Source organism: Papio anubis, chromosome 11 (assembly GCF_008728515.1).
Source record: "Papio anubis isolate 15944 chromosome 11, Panubis1.0, whole genome shotgun sequence".
Taxonomy (NCBI): domain Eukaryota; kingdom Metazoa; phylum Chordata; class Mammalia; order Primates; family Cercopithecidae; genus Papio; species Papio anubis.
The window spans coordinates 90646450-90665593 of NC_044986.1; the positions used below are offsets into that span (position 1 = coordinate 90646450).

A 19144-nucleotide genomic window follows, 5' to 3' on the forward strand; every position below is an offset into this window, starting at 1 on the left:
AAAATAAAATTTTGGAAAGGAAGAATAAGGTGTAAGTCTGACTTCAAGATTTATTATATATCTATCGTAAACAATACTCTGTGAGTTGGTGGGAAGGAGAGGCACATACATCAACGGAATAGTCCAGAAATATACCAACATGCAAAAATGCCCAAGTGACTTTTAATAAAAGTGTAACAGCAATTCAATAGAGGAAAGATCCCTTTTCAATAAATGGCTCTAGAATAGTTGGCACCCAGAAGCAAAAAGAAAACCTCATTCTAAGTCTTAAACCTTATATAAAAATTAATTCAAAGGGATTGTAGATGTAAATGTAAAAATGCTTAGAAAAAAATACACAAGATAAGATTCCTAGGATCTTGGACTAGGCAAGGAGTTCCTAGACTTGATACCAAAAATATGTTTTATAAATGAAAAACATCAATAAATTGAACTTCATAAAGCTTAAAACTTTACTCAGTGGAAGACTCTGTGAAGAATATAGAATATAAGCTACAGAATGTGAGAAATTATTTGAAAACCAGAAATCCAAAGAAGGACAAGTATCTAGAACATATAAAAAGTTCTCACAACTCAACAGTAAAAAAAAAAAAAAAAAAAAGACAAAAAAATAACTAAATAGAATCTGAGTAACAGACATAGAGAAATTTTTCATTAAGCAAGACATACAGTGACAGGCTGGGCATGGTGGCTCACACCTGTAATACCAGCACTTTGGGAGGCTGAGGCAAGTGGATCACCTGAGATCAGGAGTTCGAGACCAGCCTGGCTGACATGGTGAAATCTGGTCTCTACTAAAAATAGAAAAATTAGCCGGATGTGGTGGTGCATGCCTGTAATCCCAGCTACTCCAGAGGCTGAGGCTGGAGAATCATGCAAACCCAGGAGGCAAAGGTTGCAGTGAGCTGAGATCTCCAGCCTGGGAGATAAAGCGAACCTCCATCTCAAAAAGAAAGAAAAGATATACAGTGACAAACAAGCATGTGAGAAAATGTTAAAAATCATTAAGCATGAGGGAAATACAAATTAGAGGTACAATAAAATACCACTATACACTTATCAGAATAGCTAAAAAAAATGGTGACAGTGCTGTGTGCTGGCAAAGATGCAGAAAACCTGGATCACACTTACATTGTTGATGTAAATGAAAATGGTACAGCCATTCTGGAAAACAATGTGAGTGTTTTCCTTTTGTTTTGTTTTGCTGTGGTTTTTTTTTTTTTTTTTTTTGAGACAGAGTCTTGCTCTTGTTGCCCAGACTGGAGTGCAGTGGCATAGTCTCAGCTCATTACAACCTCTGCCTCCTGGGTTCAAGCAATACTCCTGCCTCAGCCTCCGAGTAGCTGGAATTCCAGGCACATGCCACAATGCCTGGCAAATTTTTGTATTTTTAGTAGAGACAGGATTTCGCCAAGTTGGCCAGGCTGGTCACAAACTTCTGACCTCAAGTGATCCACCCGGCTTGGCCTCCCAAAGTGCTAGGATTACAGGTGTGAGCCACCACACCAGTCCCTGACTCTTTCTTTAAAAACAAACACAACACATCACAACAAGCAAACTAAGTAAACATGCAACTACCTTAGAAACCAGAAAATATACACTGCAGTTATTCTAGAGAAGAATGACTTACAGTCACATAAAATCCTGTACACTAATATTCTTCACCAGCTTTATTCATAACAGCCAAAAACTAGAAACAAAACAAACGTCCTTCTGTGGGTGATGGGGTGAGCAAACTGTGATACATCCATTGCTTGAACTGAAACACTACGTAGCAGTAAAAAGTTACAGAGTATTTATACATGCTACAGCCTGGATTGTAAGTGAAAAATGTCAATCCCAAAAGGTTACATACTGTATGATTCCATATATGTTTATAACATTCTTAAAACAAAAAATATATAGAAATGAAGACCAGAGAAGTTGTGTCTGGGGATTAAGGATGGGCTAAATTTGGGAAGGAAGTAGACATGGCTATAAAAGAGTAACACAGATGACTTTAAGGTAATGAAAATTTACCGTATCTTGATTGTGTCAATGTCCATATGCTGGTTAGGATTATGTCTTTGTTTTTGTCTCCTCTTTTCACCTTGGGCTACCTTAAAAAAATATTCTTCCAGCCAGGCTCGGTGGCTCATGCCTGTAATTCCAGCGCTTTGGGAGGCCGAGGCGAGCAAAGTTCTTATTGTTATGTGCAAGTTGTTATTATTGGGGAAAAGTGGATAAAAGGTAAACAAGATCTCTCTATATTATGTCTTATAACTGCAGTGAATCTACATTTATCTCAAAATAAAAATAAATATAATTTAAGGGCCAGGCATGGTGGCTTACACCTGTAAACCCAACACTTTGGGAGGCCGAGGCAGGTGGATCACGAGGTCAAGAGATCAAGACCATCCTGGCCAACATGGGGAAACCCCATCTCTACTAAAAATACAAAAATTAGCTGGGCATGGTGGCACACACCTGTAGTCCCAGCTACTCGGGAGGCTGAGGCAGGAAAATCACTTGAACCCGGGAGGCGGAGGTTGTAGTGAACCGAGATTGTGTCACTGCACTCCAGCCTGGGCGACAGAGCGAAACTCCATCTCTAAATAAATAAATAAATACATACATACATAAAATTTAAATATGTACATAGACAAAAGAATCAAGGTTTCAAGGGAAGAAAATGGAAATCTTACATCTAGGAAAGAGAAATAAGCAGGAAAGGGGGAGAAATAAGTTACACTATTGGAGAAACTCTTATGAAGGTCACAGCCCAAAGACACTAGCCCCCAGAAATACTATTATAATTGTTATAATTTATTTATTATTATAGCATTATTTAATACTCCCCCTTCTCACACTTATAGTACTCCAGGATATCCACTTATAGAGTGGATTATAATGGAAAGAAACTGTAATACACAGACCCTCTCTGAGGAATAATTTTTTTTTTTTTTGAGATGGAGTCTCACTCTGTCACCCAGGCTGGAGTGCAGTGGCGTGATCTCAGCCCACTGCAAGCTCCGTCTCCTGGGTTGATGCCATTCTCCTGCCTCAGCCTCCGGAGTAGCTGGGACTACAGACACATGCCACCACACCCGGCTAATTTTTTTGCATTTTTAGTAGAGATGGGGTTTCATCGTGTTAGCCAGGGTGGTCTCCATCTCCTGACCTCGTGATCTGCTCGCCTCGGCCTCCCAAAGTACTGGGATTACAGGCATGAGCTACCACGTCTGGCTGGAAGAATATTTTTTTAAGGTAGCCCAAGGTGAAAAGAGGAGACAAAAACAAAGACATAAGAAGAATTTGAAGCTTGCGGTGCCTACAGCTACAGCAAATAGTAAGCACAGTCCAAGTTTTAGCCACACTAACATGAAACCTTACACTAAGCACCTATTTATGTCAGTTTTTATTACTCAATCCAAAATATCCAGATTTTAACCAAACATTTACAAAGGATGCCAAAAATCAAGAAAAAAAAAATACACTCCAAAAAGACAAATCAATCATCAGAACTAGACTTGTGTATGACACAGATGTTGAATTATCCAACAGGAATTTTAAAATATAATGATAAAATATCTCAAGCACCATAATAGAAAAGTAAACAATATATAGGAACAGATAGGCATAGGTAGGCCAGGCATGGTGGCCCATGTCTGTAATCCCAGCACTTTGGGAGGTCGAGGTGGGTGGATCACTTGAGGTCAGGAGTTTGAGATCAGCCTGGCCAATATAGCAAAACCCTGCCTCTACAAAAAATACAAAAATTAGCTGGGCGGGGTGGTGTACACCTGTAGTCCCAGCTACTCAGGAGGCTGAGGCAGGAGAATTGCTTGAATCTGGGAGGCGGAGTTGCAGTGAGCTGATCCGCCACTGCACTCCAGCCTGGAAACAGAGCAAGACTCTATCACAGAAAAAAAAAAAAAAGAAAAAGAAAAGACAGATACATAACGAAAGAAGAGAGATGTAAACTCTAAGAAAGAATAAAAAAAAGAATGCTATAAATCAAACAAAAAAATTAAAAATGCCTTTGATGGACTCATCAGTGAACCCTACACAGACAAGGAAATAATCTGTGTTATTGTAAAGAGATCAATAGAAAATTTCTTTTTTTTTTCTTTTTTGAGACAATCTCTTTCTGTCACTCAGGCTTGAGTCCAGTGGTGCTATCTTGGCTTACTGCAAGCTCTGCCTCCTGGGTTCACGCCATTCTCCTGCCTCAGCCTCTCGAGTAGCTGGGACTACAGGTGCCTGCCACCATGCCCAGCTAATTTTTTATGCATTTTTAGTAGAGACGGGGTTTCACGGTGCTAGCCAGGATGGTCTTGAGACCTTGTGATCTGCCCGCCTCGGCCTCCCAAAGTGCTGAGATTACAGGCGTGAGTCACTATGCCGGGCCAATAGAAAATTTCTAAACTAAAGTCCAACGAGAAAGAAAAATGAGAATAAGAGAATAGAGAATCAAATATTATGGAAAATTTCTAAATGTGTTATGTATGATTGATGGACATACCGGAAGAAGAATAAAGACAGAAGAGAGCACAGTAAATATTTGAGGTATACTGACTGAGAACTTTGTAAATTATATAATAGATATGGAATCACAGGTGTGGAAGCCCAGAGATCATCAAGAAGAACAATAACCTTATCTCCTACACCATACCTCTCTTATAGACACCCCTCAGAAAAGACACATTTAGTCATAAGATATTCCAACTGCAAAACAAAACAAACAACAACAACAACAACAACAAAAACAAAGACAAAAAATGCTGAAAGAAGCCATAGCAAGAAAAACACCTTACCTACAGAGGGGCACATATAACAATTATAGTGGACTTCTCAGGAAAAGCAAGCAAAAACAGTGGGTGAAATATTTAAAGTGTTGAAAGAAAACAACAACCAATGTAGAATTATATATTCAGTAAAATTTTCCTTAAAATGCAAAGAGTTAATGAAAATTATCTCAGAAAAAAATTAAAGCAAAACAAAAGCTGAAGGAATTCAGTGCTAAAAGACCTGCTCTGTAAGAAATGTTCTTATAGAAATAAGTTATTTAGGCATAAGAAAAATGATAAGGCAGGAACTTGTAAGTATATAGAAAAAGAGCATCAAACAAGTAATAAATGAAAGTAAAATAAAATTTTTAATTCTTTTTATTTCTTAATTGATTTAAAAGGTAACTGTTTCAAACAATAATGGTAACACTGCATTAGTTGATGATAGCATATAGAAAAATGAAATTGTTAACATCAGTGTCACAAAGGACAGAAGGAGGAATAGAGACTTTTTGGTTATAAGGTACCATGCCTGTACTGCACATGAAATGGCAGAGAACTATTTGAAGATGGACTTCAGTTAGTTCAAAATGAATATTGTATCCTATAGGATAGCCAAAACAGTGTTTTCTTTTGTTTTGTTTTGTTTTGAGACAGAGTCTCATGCTGTCACCCAGGCTGGAGTGCTGTGGTATAATCTCAGCCCTTACAACCTCTGCCTCCTGGGTTCAGGCAATTCTCATATCTCAGCCTCCTGAGCAGATGGGACAACAAGCACACGCCACCACACTCAGCCAATGTTGGTATTTTTTACAGAGATATGTTTTCGCCATGTTGGCCAGGCTGATCTGAAACTCCAGGCCTCACGTGATCCACCAGCCTCGGGTTCCCAAAGTGCTTAGCATTACAGGCATAAGCCACCACACCTGGCCTGAAAAATGCTTTTATAAAGAAGTGCAACTGATATACTAAGAAAACAATGCAATTTTATAAAATGTTCTGGTAACATCACCAAAAGCAGAAAAAAGAGAAAAGAAAAGACAAAGAACAAATGCAACAAATAGAAAAGAGTTATAAACATAGTAGGTATTAACCTAACTTTATAGACAATCACTCTAAATATTCATGGTCTAAATACACAAATTAAAAGATAGAGACTTCTTATTAGTGGAGAAAGAAGTAAGACTCAAATATATGTTGTCTACAAGATACTCACTTTAAGTATAAAGAGCTAACCACATTAACACTCATCAAAAGAAAGCTAGAGTATTCAAATTTATTTTGGAGAAAGCAGTCTGGACAATTTTCAGGAACAAATAGGGGTAATGACAAAGATGCCAATTCTGCAAGAAGACATAACAATCTTAATTTTAATGGACCTAGCAACAGAGGATAAAAACACACAAAGCAGGCCAAGTGCAGTGGCTTACACCTGTAATCCCAGCACTTTGGGAGGCTGAGGCAGGCAGATCACAGGGTCAGGAGTTAGAGACCAGCCTGACCAACAGGTGAAACCTTGCCTCTACTAAAAATACAAAAATTTGCCCGGTGTGGTGGTGCACACCTGTAATCTCAGCTACTCAGGAGGCTGAGGCAGGAGACTCACTTGAACCTGGGAGGTGGAGGTTGCAGTGAGCCGAGATCACACCACTGCACTGGGAGAAAAAAAGAAAAAAAGAAAAAAAAAACATGCATAAAGCAAAAATTAAAATCACTAGCGGAAGAAATAGAGAATTTCACTTTTTTTTTTTTTTTTGAGACAGAATCTCACTCTGTCACCCAGGCTGGAGGGCAATGGTATGATCTCAGCTCACTGCAAGCTCACCCTCCCGGGTTCATGTCATTCTCCTGCCTCAGTCTCCCAAGAAGCTGGGACTACAGGCACCCACCACGATGCCTGGCTAATTTTTTCTATTTTCAGTAGAGATGGGGCTTCACCATGTTAGCCAGGATGGTCTCGATCTCCTGACCTCCTGATCCACCCACCTTGGTCTCCCAAAGTGCTGGGATTATAGGATTGAGCCACTGTGCTTGGCAGAGAATTTCACTTTTATAATTAGAGACCTCCTTATCCTCCTATCAGTGATTGATAGATCAAGCAGGCAGAGAATCCATGAGACATTTGACCTGAATAGCAATATCAATCAATGGAATCAAATTAACATTCACACCGTAGTCCATCCAACAACCACAGCATACTCATTATCCCAAGGACCCAGGAAGTATTCATTAAGATAGACCAAATGCTATGCCATCAATCACACCTGAACAAACTGAAAAGGATAGAAATCATAACAAATTACGTTCTCAGACCACAATGAAACTAACCTAGAAATCAGTAACAGAGTGTTAGCTAGGAAGTTCCTAAATATATGGAAATTAAACAGCATATTTCTAAATAATCCACTAGTCAAAGACTTATTGAGTTAAAAATTTAAAATATATTAAACTAATTGAAAATAAAATTCCACACTAGGCACAGTGGCTCATGTGTGTAATCCCAGCACTTTGGGAGGCTGAGGCAGGCAGATCACTTGAGCCCAGGAGTTTGAGACAAGCCTGGTCAACATGGTGAAACTCCATCTCTAATAAAAATATCAAAATTAGCAGAATATGATGGCGTGTGTCTGTAGTCCCAGCTACATGATAGGCTGAGGCATGAGAATCACCTGAGCTCAGGAAGTGGAGGTTGCAGTGAGCCAAGATTGCCCCACTGCACTCCAGCCTGGGCAACAGAGTGAGACTCTGTCTCAAATAAATAAAATAAAATAAAAATAAAACATCCAAATTTGTGGGATACAGCAAAAGTATTTTTTAGAGGATGATGTATAACATTAAAAGCATTTATTAGAGAAAAGAAAAATCTAAAATCAATGAGCTTCTATTTTAGGAGACTAGGGATAAAGAGCAATATAAGGCCAGGCGCGGTGGCTCACACCTGTAATCCCAGCACTTTGGGAGGCTGAGGTGGGTGGATCATGAGGTCAGGAGTTCAAGACCAGCTTGGCCAATATAGTGAAACCCCATCTCCACTAAAAACACAAAAATTAACTGGGTGTGGTGGCACATGCCTGTAATCCCAGCTACTCAGGAGGCTGAAGTAGGAGAATCACTTGAACTCAGGAGGCAGAGGTTGCAGTGAGCTGAGATTGTGCTACTGCACTCCAGCCTAGGCAACAAGAGCGAAACTTAGTCTCAAAAAAAAAAAAGAGAGGAAAAAAAATTAAGTAAATGGACCCATAAGCTTGACCTGATCATTTTCAGCTTCACCTGTTTTCACTTCATTCTATTAATACCTTTTCATCAAGGTCTGTCTTAACTCAGTTCTCATGACCATGAAATGTTATCTATCAAAAGTCCTTAAATGCACACCTTCACAAAGCTAATGTACCAGGTTATCACGCATTTCCTTTCAGCTCCTGTTCTTTTTTTTTTCTTGAGATGGAATCTCACTCTTGTTGCCCAGGCTGCAGTGCAATGGCGCCATCTTGGCTCACTGCAACCTCCAACTATCCAGGTTCAAGCGATTCTCCTGTCCCAGTCTCCCAAGTAGCTGGAATTACAGTCATGTGCCACGCCCGGCTAATTCTGTATTTTTAGTAGAGACAGAGTTTTTCTATGTTGGTCAGGCTGGTCTCAAACTCCCAGCCTCAGGTGATCTGCCCGCGTCAGCCTCCTAAAGTGCTGGGATTACAGGCGTGAGCCACCGCTCCTGGCCTTCATGTTCTGTAAATACAGCCTTTTTCATTCAATCCTGCCTTTTTATGAGCTTACCAAATGACAAAAGCTTCACATAATTTTTCTCATTTGTCAAGAAGTTTAAGAATTAAATTGAATGTTAGACTTTCATGATAGGACTCTTAGTTTCAAGGTATGCTAAAAAGGAAATAGAATGAGAAATTCACATTCATTTCTTTGTGAATCATATAAAATTTTAAGCCTTATATCCAAAGGTAAGTGAAAAATATTTTTGTCTACCAAGATTCTTCATTTATTGATGGAAAAAAAAATAAAGATTGATTCTTCTTCAAGGAAATGAATCAATGGGAATAGGTACAATTATAGGAAAGGATAGAAACAGAGAAAAAGAATAAAAACAACATATTTGCATCAACCAACAATTTGAAATCTAAGACAGGTAAGAAAGAGAGTATATAGAAAGAGATTATAACTACTGCACAATTGTTAGCTTTTGATAAAGTAAAATTTATTGTCTGATTTACATCAAAATGAATTTCTTCCAGAAAAAAAAGAAAATTATCCTCTTGCTTTCTAGAGCACAATATGTAAGAGGAACATTTTAATTTTAACTTCCCCTCAGTGACAGTGACCCCTTCTGCCCTCTCCATTTTATAAATTATTGACAAAGCGTCAGGAAGATTCCAATTGTGCAACAGCTAATTGGCCCCTCTGGTCATTTTTCAACAGCCCTGAAAAGTTCATTGGTTTTAGATAAAGCCTTTCCTGGAGTTGCAGGCTCAAACGTTCTGAGAGTTTTAACAAGTCTGTGTTGTTTGCTTTTTAAATACAACATTTCTTGGTCAAGACTTGGCAAAAAATATGAGGTTGGGATACTTGCTTGCTAAGGAAAAAATGAGAATTAGAATTGGCATTTTATATTAAATTAAATTTGAAATGTATATTTTAGAGCAAAAATAGACTTTTGTTAATTTTAGAATTTGAAAAGAGCAAATGTTGACATAGACAAGATGCAGTTATTATGAGGAAAGATTTAAAGATATATGTAAGTAAAATTTTGTCATACTCAAGCAATATCCTATAAACGTATTTTATAAGCCTTAAACTGATTTCAGGATTTTGGCTTTTAAGTTGTATTATTTCTGTCTGTGCAATAAAAAAAAAAATGTCTTTTTGCTGTGAAGTGGTTGGGTGTAAAATGAAAGCACATACAGCTTGTATTTAAATTACCAGTGGAACATTTTCCAGTCTCTTTGTGGAATTTTATTTTGGTTGAGAACTGTGATGTCAAAACCAACTCTTTTGACTGACTTCTAGCTTCTATGACAGTAGGACCTCTGAAGTGTGTATGCTGCGGAGGCACATCTACAGTAGTGACATTAGCTCTTTCTACAGGATAAACTTTAATCCAAGTAGGTGAATGTTTTGTTCCACACGTTGGGGTTATATTCAAATGTTCACAAGAGAAACATCTGAAGGACTATTAGAAAGACTGTATCTTTTATCTCTGATAAAACAGAAATGCAATTACTTGCCAGGGTCTCGTTTCCATTTTCCATCTACATTACTTTTCCTTTGCAGTGCTTTTACAAAATTATAGTCTTCGGGTTGTGTGTGTGTGTTTGCAAATGTGTATGAGTGTATGTGAAAAGGTGATTAGAAGAGATGAAAGCAATTTTCCATATTGCTTACCTCTGTAAATTTTCTGTTTTTAAAAACATTATTTCAGTTGTTTATAATAATAGAGTCTTAGAAATCGTATCTCATTTTTTATTATAGCATTTGTCCAGGAAATTTGTTTTTCTCAATATATGATATGCTCTAGAATAGAGCTTTTATCTCTTTTATTTTCCTTAAACTTTCCTAAAAAATAACATTTTGTTTGATCACCTGTTAAGGGTCTGTTAACTGAAAGGTAATTCATGTACATAAAAGGGAACAAAGAGTAAATTTAGGTAGAAAATAAAAATTGAGGAAAAAAATAAGATGGAGAACACTATTTCAAAATTTAATAAAACTGTATTTCCATTCAGATTCATAAATATTTTAAAAGCCTAGGGTTCTTCAATTTTCTTCCAGGAAGTTGATTTTCAAAGTATTATTATTTTCAATTAAGAGGAAAATGAAGGGATACAATTTAGATTATGTCAATCTCAACACAAATGAAGACATTTTGTTTCACTTTTTGAAACTCTAGAATGTAATAATCTGAACATAACCTGAAATTATGTCCAATATGTATATTAAGAAAAATCATGGTCGGGCACGGTGGCTCAGGCCTGTAATCCCAGCACTTTGGGAAGCTGCGGCGGGCGGATCTCAAGGTCAGGAGATCAAGACCATCCTGGCCAACACGGTGAAACCCTGTCTCTCCTAAAAAAAATACAAAAACTTAGCCGGGTGTAGTGGCAGGCGCCTATAGTCCCAGCTGCTCCAGAGGCTGAGGCAGGAACATGGCATGAACTCGGAAGACTGAGCTTGCAGTGAGCCGAGATTGCGCCACTGCACTCCAGCCTGGGCGACAGAGCGAGACTCCATCTCAAAAAAAAAAAAAAAAAGAATAACCATTTAAAGGCACTACTTGTAGTCTAAATTAAGATATTAAAAGTGGATGTGTGTGAAACAGAAGGAATGATTCAGTACCATTCTAGATTTCAAATGGTTATTTGAGCCATCTTGTGCAACGGGATCATCACAATTTTTGTAAAGACAGTTTCTCACTACACAGTGCGATTTCTGCATTCTACACGGTTTTGATTCTTCGTTTCTGTATCTGTGCTGCATGCATTCAGGATGCATGAAGAACATTAGTATTGTTTTTCCTCGTTGAGTTGGAGAACTGTAATTACTGAAAGCAGACATTTATACTCCTTATTTACCCTGGCATTTCAAGACATTTCAAAATTGTGATGAAGAGACACATTCATGTTTACAAATTTTCAGTTAAAAAAAAAAAAAAACCCTTCAATGTTCCCTTTGTTTACTAAATGAGGAAGTTTATTTTGTAACTGGTTTGGCTCCAATTGCAGAAGGTCACCCGCATGTCCAGATGTTGACCATATCCTTGCTGTACGATCCAGTGGTGGGAGGTTTGCTGGTATGTGCTTTGGTAGCCAGAGATCACAAATAGTAATTCTGTGAGCTTGATATCTGTTGTCCTCAAAAGTCATGTGATCAGTAAGAAAGTCCATAGAAGGAATGAAAATAGAGCACTGCACATTTCTGCACATTTGGGCATGGACTCCCAGCACCCTTCATGTCATCTACACAACAAACTATTGTGTCAGTGAGTACAGGGCTCACATTGGACATTGTTCAAACATTATGTTGCTTTGTACCTATCTGCACAACTTTCAAAATCAAAAAGTTATATCATTGACAAAAAATTAAGTCACTGGATATTGCTGCAACATTTATTTGCAAAAGTACGGATGCCATTATTAGCCAGTAAGAAGAAGGAAAAAAACCTAAATTTAACAAGTTATTTGATTGTCTCTTAAATGGCACTATAGTGTTGATTACTAAACATCAGGGTCATTATAATAGAGCACCAGTGCATCTCTATACACTAGAAGCAGTGGGAATACAATATTATATAATAAATTGGAAAAATAAATGTTAACTCAAAATGTATTTTCCATCTCTGTCAGCAGCAGCAGCAGCAGCAGCAGCAGCAGCAGCAACTTTTAACCAAAGCTACTTCTTAGTGTAATCCTAACACCCATACATCAATACTGGTACTGGCCTTCGGTAAAGGAACCCAGGCTCCTCAGGCTAGTTGGTTCCATGTCGTGAAGTGAAAAAAAAAAAAAAAAAAAAAAAAAAAATTACAATGAATCTGAAATATTTGGTTACAAAGGATCAAAGATATTTTCCAAACTTAAGGGGAAGTATGGAAAGTTTCAACTTAAAGACTGTTCTACCAGTCCATTTCTAAAAGTATGAACACATAAAACAACCACTGGAACTCAGAAATTTAATAAAGGATTATGTTTTATCCTTCATGACACAGTTCAAATCTTAGTTCCACTCATACTCCATTTCCTGGAATTCAGTCACATGACCACAACTAACTATAAGGAAGATGAGAAATATGTCTTAACTTTGTGTCCTTAAAAGGAAATTGAAATCACCTGTCAATAGAGTCAAAACCTATCTCTGTACACAAGAAAAAAAATAAACCAAGGACTTCTGAGTAACCAAAGTCAACACAGAAAAAAATAAATACTGTCTCCTAAAGCAGGATTTGGCAAAATTTTTTCAGTGAGAGGTGAGACAGTAAACATTTTAGGCTTCAGACCATATGGTATCTGTTACAACTACTCAATTCAGCGATTGTCTTATAAAACAGCCATAATTAATACCTAAATGAATAGATATGGCTGTATCTAAATAAAATTTGATTTATAAAAACTAGTGGCAGTGGGGCATGGTGGCTCATGCCTCTAATTCCAGCACTTGGGAGGCCAAGGTGGGTGGATCACTTCAGGTCAGCAGTTCGGAACCAGCCTGGCCCACATGGTGAAACTCAATCTCTACTGAAAATACAAAACTGCCGGGCGTGGTGGTGAGCACCTGTAATCCCAGCTACTTTGGAAGTTGAGGCAGGAGAGCTGCTTGAACGCAGGAGGTGGAGGTTGCAGTGAGCCAAGATCATGCCACTGCACTCCAGCCTGGCCAATACAGCAAGACTCCATCTCAAAACAAACACAGGCCGGGTGTGGTGGCTCATGCCTGTAATCCCAGCACTTTGGGAGGCCGAGGTGGGTGGATCACGAGGTCAGGAGATCAAGACCATCCTGGCTAACAAGGTGAAACCCCATCTCTACTAAAAATTCAAACATCAGCCGGCCATGGTGGCGGGTGCCTGTAGTCCCAGCTACAAGGGAGGCTGAGGCAGGAAAATAGCATGAAGCCCAGAGGCAGAACTTGCAGTGAGCTGAGATCATGCCACTGCACTCCAGCCTGGGTGAGAGAGAGAGACTCTGTCTCAAGAAAAAAAAAAAAAAGAAAAATCAGTGGGAAGCCCAACATAGTTTACCAATGCCTACCCTAAATAAAGGACAACATATACAGTGGTTGACACACATGTTAACTTGTGAGAAAGAGAGCCCCACTGTTAATTGGTACTGGTCATCACACAGAAAAAATAAGTAGAAAAAGCTTTTAACCACACTCTAAGGAAACAAATTAGTCAAATGTCTTCAACGCAGAGTAGACTTATTCCCAGGAGAAAGAATTCTCTAGCTACATCTAAAAATTATAATGAAATAACAAATATACAATTTTAGTAGTGACAATAGAGCAGATCAATATACTTACAAGAACATGTGTAATGATAACAGTATGGCACATTCTTTCAGGGTGAACTGTGAGTTGCACAAAACAAAAGCTACTGTGAAGGTGTGGACATTAAACATTATCGATTTGGCACAATTTACGCTCAACCATAAATTAGACCTGTGCCTTGATAAGAAAACATTGATTCCAGATCTTAACTTGTCTATAACAATTATTTATTTTTCATTATAACCTGGTATGTTTATGATGATCACAGAAATATAAACTTGGAAAGAAATAAAAACAGTAACAAAAAAGGATTTAAATCAATAGTACTTATAAAAGCATTTATAAATAGTATTTTTAGATTATGATATGACAAAGCATTCCAATCACTTTTATAATCATAGTATTGTATCTGGAATTGGTGGGTTCTTGGTCTTGCTGACTTCAAGAATGAAGCGGTGGACCCTTCCAGTGAGTGTTGCAGTTCTTAAAGATGGTGTGTCCGGAGTTTGTTCCTTCAGATGTTCAGATGTGTGGGCAGTTTCTTCCTTCTGGTGGGGTCGTGGTCTCGCTGATTTCTGGAGTGAAGCTGCGCGAATGTTACAGCTCATAAAGGGTGCGTGGACCCAAAACGGTGAGCACCAAGAAGATTTACCATAACAAGCTAAAGAACAACTTCCATACTGTAGAAGCGGACCCAGGAGGGTTGTCGCTGCAGCTCCAGCAGCCCGCTTTTATAGCCTTATCTGAACCCCCCCCCCACATCCTGCTGATTGGTCTATTTTACAGAGAGCTAATTGGTCTATTTTGACAGAGTGTTGATTGGTGCATTTACAATCCTTTAGCTAGACGTTGCGTGCTAGACAGAAAAGTTCTCCAAGTCCCCACTAGGTTAGCTAGATACAGAGCACTGATTGGTGTATTTACAAACCTTGAGCTAGACACAGGGTGCTGATTGGTGTATTTACAATCCCTTAGATAGACATAAAGGTTCTCCAAGTCCGAACTAGACCTGGGAGCCCAGGTGGCTTCACCCAGTGGATCCCACACCAGCTGCCTGCTAGTCCCGTGCCTGCGCTTGCACTCCTCAGCCCTTGGGCGGTTGATGGGACTGGGGTCCACAGCAGCAGGGCTTGTCGGGGAGGCTTGGGCCGCAGAGGAGCCCACGCCTGAGGTGGAGGGGGAGAGGAGGGAGGCTCGGGCATGGCAGGCTGCAGGTCTTGAGTCCTGCCTTGTGGGGAGGCAGCTGAGGCCAGGAAAGAATTTGAGTGCAGCCCAGGCGGGCCAGCATTGCTGGGGGACCCGGGGCACCCTCTGCAGCTGCTGGCCCAGGTGCTAAGCCCCTCACTCCCCGGGGCTGGTGGAACTGGCTGGCCTATCCTAGTGTGGGGCCTGCCGCGCCCACGCCTGTCCAGAACTCGCGCTGGCCGCGAGCGCCCCCACAGCCCTGATTCCCGCCACACTTCTCCCTCCACACTTCCCGGGAAGCAGAGGGAGCCTTCTCTTGCCTCGGCCTGCCCACAGAGGGGCTCCCACAGTGCTGTGGGGGGCTGAAGGGCTCTTCAAGCTCCACCAGAGTAGAAGCCAAGGCAGAGGAGGTGCCAAGAGCGAGGGCTGCTAACACGTTGTCACCTCTCGGTATGTTTACGATTTGTCTGCTTTTATGATGTTAAAGCATTTTAAAGAATATGGTCTGCTGGAATTGTGATTTTTTTTTTTTTTTTTTTTTTTTTGAGATGGAGTTTCGTCTGTCGCCCAGGCTGGAGTGCAGTGAACGGATCTCAGCTCACTTGCAAGCTCCACCTCCCCGGTTAACGCCATTCTCCTGCCTCAGCCTCCGGAGTAGCTGGGACTACAGGCGCCCGCCACCTCGCCCGGCTAGTTTTTTGTATTTTTTAGTAGAGACAGGGTTTCACCGTGTTGGCCAGGATGGTCTCGATCTCCTGACCTCCTTATCCGCCCGTCTCGGCCTCCCAAAATGCTGGGATTACAGACTTGAGTCACCGCGCCCGACCGGAATTGTGATTTTAATTAAAAATTTAAATGTGTTAATTACATTTTTAGTAAATACATGTGTTAACAAAATGTTTAACCTCTTAAATGCATTCAGATTTATGATTTTTTCGTAATATATAAATATTTAGAGGGACTGAGCCTTTAATATTTGGAATATGAGAACTGATTTACAAGTCAATAAAATCAAACACTGTTCAAAGTTCAAATGGTTCTTTGCATTGTTTTTACCAAAACTTTTTAACAATTAAATAAACTACTCAACCGGGCACGGTGGGTCACGCCTGTAATCTCAGAACTTTGGGAGGCCTAGGTGGGTGGATCACGAGATCAGTAGTTCGAGACCAGCTTGACCAACATGCTAAAACGCCATCTCTACGAAAAATACAAAAATTAGCGGGGCATGCTGGCATGTGCCTGTAACCCCAGCTACTGAGGAGGCTGAGGCAGGAGAACAGCTTGAATCCAGGAGGCAGAGGTTGCAGTGAGCCGAGATTGCTCCACTGCACTCCAGCCTGGACAAGACAGTGAGACAGTCTCAAAAAAAGAAAAAAAAGCTACTCACAAACCAAAAAACTAAATTAAAACACAAAAATACACCAAACTAAAAAAACCCTATCATGAAGTAAACATACTATATGTCTTTCAGAAAAAAAAAAGCAAGTGTTTAAAATTTCAGGCTGGGCACGGTGGCTCACGCCTGTAATCCCAGCACTTTCGGAGGCTCAGGCTGGTGGATCACAAGGTCAGGAGAGCGAGACCATCCTGGCTAACACGGTGAAATCCTGTCTCTACAAAAAAAAAAAAAACAAAAAAAACCAAAAAATTAGCCAGGCGTGGTGGCGGGTGCCTGTAGTCCCAGCTACTCGGGAGGCTGAGGCAGGAGAAAGCTCGAACCGGGGAGGCGGAGGTTGCAGTGAGCCGAGATCGCGCCACCGCACTGCAGCCTGAGGGACAGAGCAAGACTCTATCTCAAAAAAAAAAAAAAAAGTTTCATTATCAACAATTAGAAAGACAAATATTTTTAAAATACAACTCTATTCACCAATAGACCCTCCATGATTAGCACTGATGGTTTGTCTCTGCTTCAGTGTTTTCTGCTATTTATATTTAAGCGCTCAGAATACCGAATGGCCTTTTAACCTCACAGTTTTAACTAAGTCAACAAGTAACCCCCAGAGCAGATCTGTGGAGCTGGAGGAGGCTAAGGAAAGATTTTATGTCTTTTCTTAAAAATACTGATGATAAGTTAGAGACAACAATGAAAAATTATTTCTCATGAGGCAAAATAGCTGCTACTGTTACATCTGCTGTTGTTAAAATTATTTTCCAAAGGATAGAAATGATTTCTTAATTAATTATATATAGTGCATCTCTTATTATCTAAAATAAATATAGGGAGAATGCTATAGGTTTCATAAAAATAACTGTGCTTTAGTTTATAAAATGCATTTTGTGTGTATCAACATCAATAGCTGGAGAGATACATACACTCATCCTCCCACCACAGACATTTTAAAATACAGAGTGAAACTAAAAAAAAATAATACATTAAAGAATTAATAATTTTTGTTTGATTTGATTCTATGGGAGTGCATAGCAGATGTTATTTTCCAGCAACATTTTTCTATCTCTTGTGTTAAGATGATTGGAGTTTGGTCAATTAGAGATTTTCATGTAGGGTGATGTTACGATTTTTGGTGATAGAAAACTGCCTTGAAAGAGAAGCTGAATTACAGCAGTTCTCTTGCCTGTCTTGACAATGTACAATGATAGGGATGGGAGACAGAAATATTGGGTAGAAGAGGGCGGTTCCCTGGCAAAAGTCCCACCCTCAAGCCTGGACACCAGCAGCCATAAAAGAGGACAGGCATTCCTGTTTTCATGCCCAAAAAGTTGCCTTTTGACCCACCACACCCCCCTACCTGTACCCATATATACCTTGAACTTCAGGCTCCAGAAGGCGATGAGCAGACAAGCAGCAGAATGGTGCAGCCAAGGAGAGAAGAGAAGGAGCATCTGAATGCTGAGAGGAGTTCGGCTGGGGACAATCGGAGAGGAGTCTGCCACTGGACAGCCAAACTCCAGGGGACAATCATCTTCCCACTCTATCCCCCTTCCAGCTTTCCATCCATCCCACTGAGAGCCATCTACACCACTCAGTAAAACCCCATATTCCCTCTTCAAGTCCGTGTGTGACCTGATTCTTTGTGGACTCTGGACAAGAACCAGGGTGCCAAGAGGGTACTCAGCTGGTAAACACTTAAGCTTTTTCTGCAGACATCAGAGCGAAAAGACAACTGTAACACACGCCCACTTGGGCTTATGAAGTCACAGACACACACCCCTAGTCACTACTGTGGGGCTAGAGCCCAAAGGACTCACCTTGGCTCCTGCACCTGCTGTTTGCACATCATGCAACAGGGGTGTGCCTCTCTGTTGAACCAGGGGCATCCAGGGAACTCTGTCATCTCAACAACACTTCAGAGAAAGAACCATCATCCCAGGATCCACAGAGGAGGTAGTTATTGCTTGAAACTCGACTCAATTAGAATTTTCACTGGAAGCCTGGAGTGTTTAAAATAGTTAATCATGAAATTCTATATTGTGATAATAAGCAGTGGCTTCTGGGCATCAGAGATGCAAAATCTCTATCATGTCTATTATATGTTCCTGTCAAACATTCAGGAACTACTGAACATCATAGCTGCAATCATAGGAGGAGGATTAGGGTTGAGTCCTCTCTATTCTTGGTTTGAGAAGCTCATGAAGGCTTTTGTTTTCTTCAATGGCACACAATTCCTGCAAATCATAGGGAAGCTACAGTTCCCATGCTTGGTACAAACATGGAGAAAATCCTGCTAGGGGGACATGAAAAGTCTTCTAATAATATTTTTAGGAGACATGAAGGATTTCAAAGAATTATGCAAATGAATCATGCTGTGTACCATTTAGCACTTTTTATTATTTCACAGATTAGTACCATTTAGTACATGAGCAGTGAAAACCTCTGTCAGAGTTGTTAAAAGCATGAGGCATCTGTATGCAGAATGCTGACATTAGCAGCCCACAAAATATGGACAACTGTAACCATAAATTAGAGAAATTACTAAGAAGAGCCTTACAGAGAAAGACAAAGATTTGATGGGACACAGATGTCTAATGTCTCCACATATGTGTATAATTTCATGACTGCTCCTTATGATATTTTGAAGATTTTATTCTCATTCTTTTGGGGAATAACACTTTCAACACTCTCCCAGTCAACAGCTAGAGACGGCAGTCCCAGATATAAATTATTTAAAAATACTACGTTAAAAACTTATCCTTGGGACGGGCGCAGTGGCTCACGCCTGTAAACCCAGCACTTTGGGAGG

The 19144-nt window shown here is 39.9% G+C and overlaps 1 long non-coding RNA gene across 1 annotated transcript in view; it reads right to left on the reverse strand.

Moving 5' to 3' along the window:
• LOC108580509 overlaps window positions 1-18132 on the reverse strand; it is a 39480-nt gene extending 21348 nt beyond the window's left edge. Inside the window, exon 1 of the long non-coding RNA XR_001891652.3 lies at window positions 17709-18132. This is a non-coding gene — a long non-coding RNA (uncharacterized LOC108580509). The remainder of the gene's footprint in view (window positions 1-17708) is intronic.
• Between the last annotated feature and the right edge of the window lie 1012 nt (window positions 18133-19144).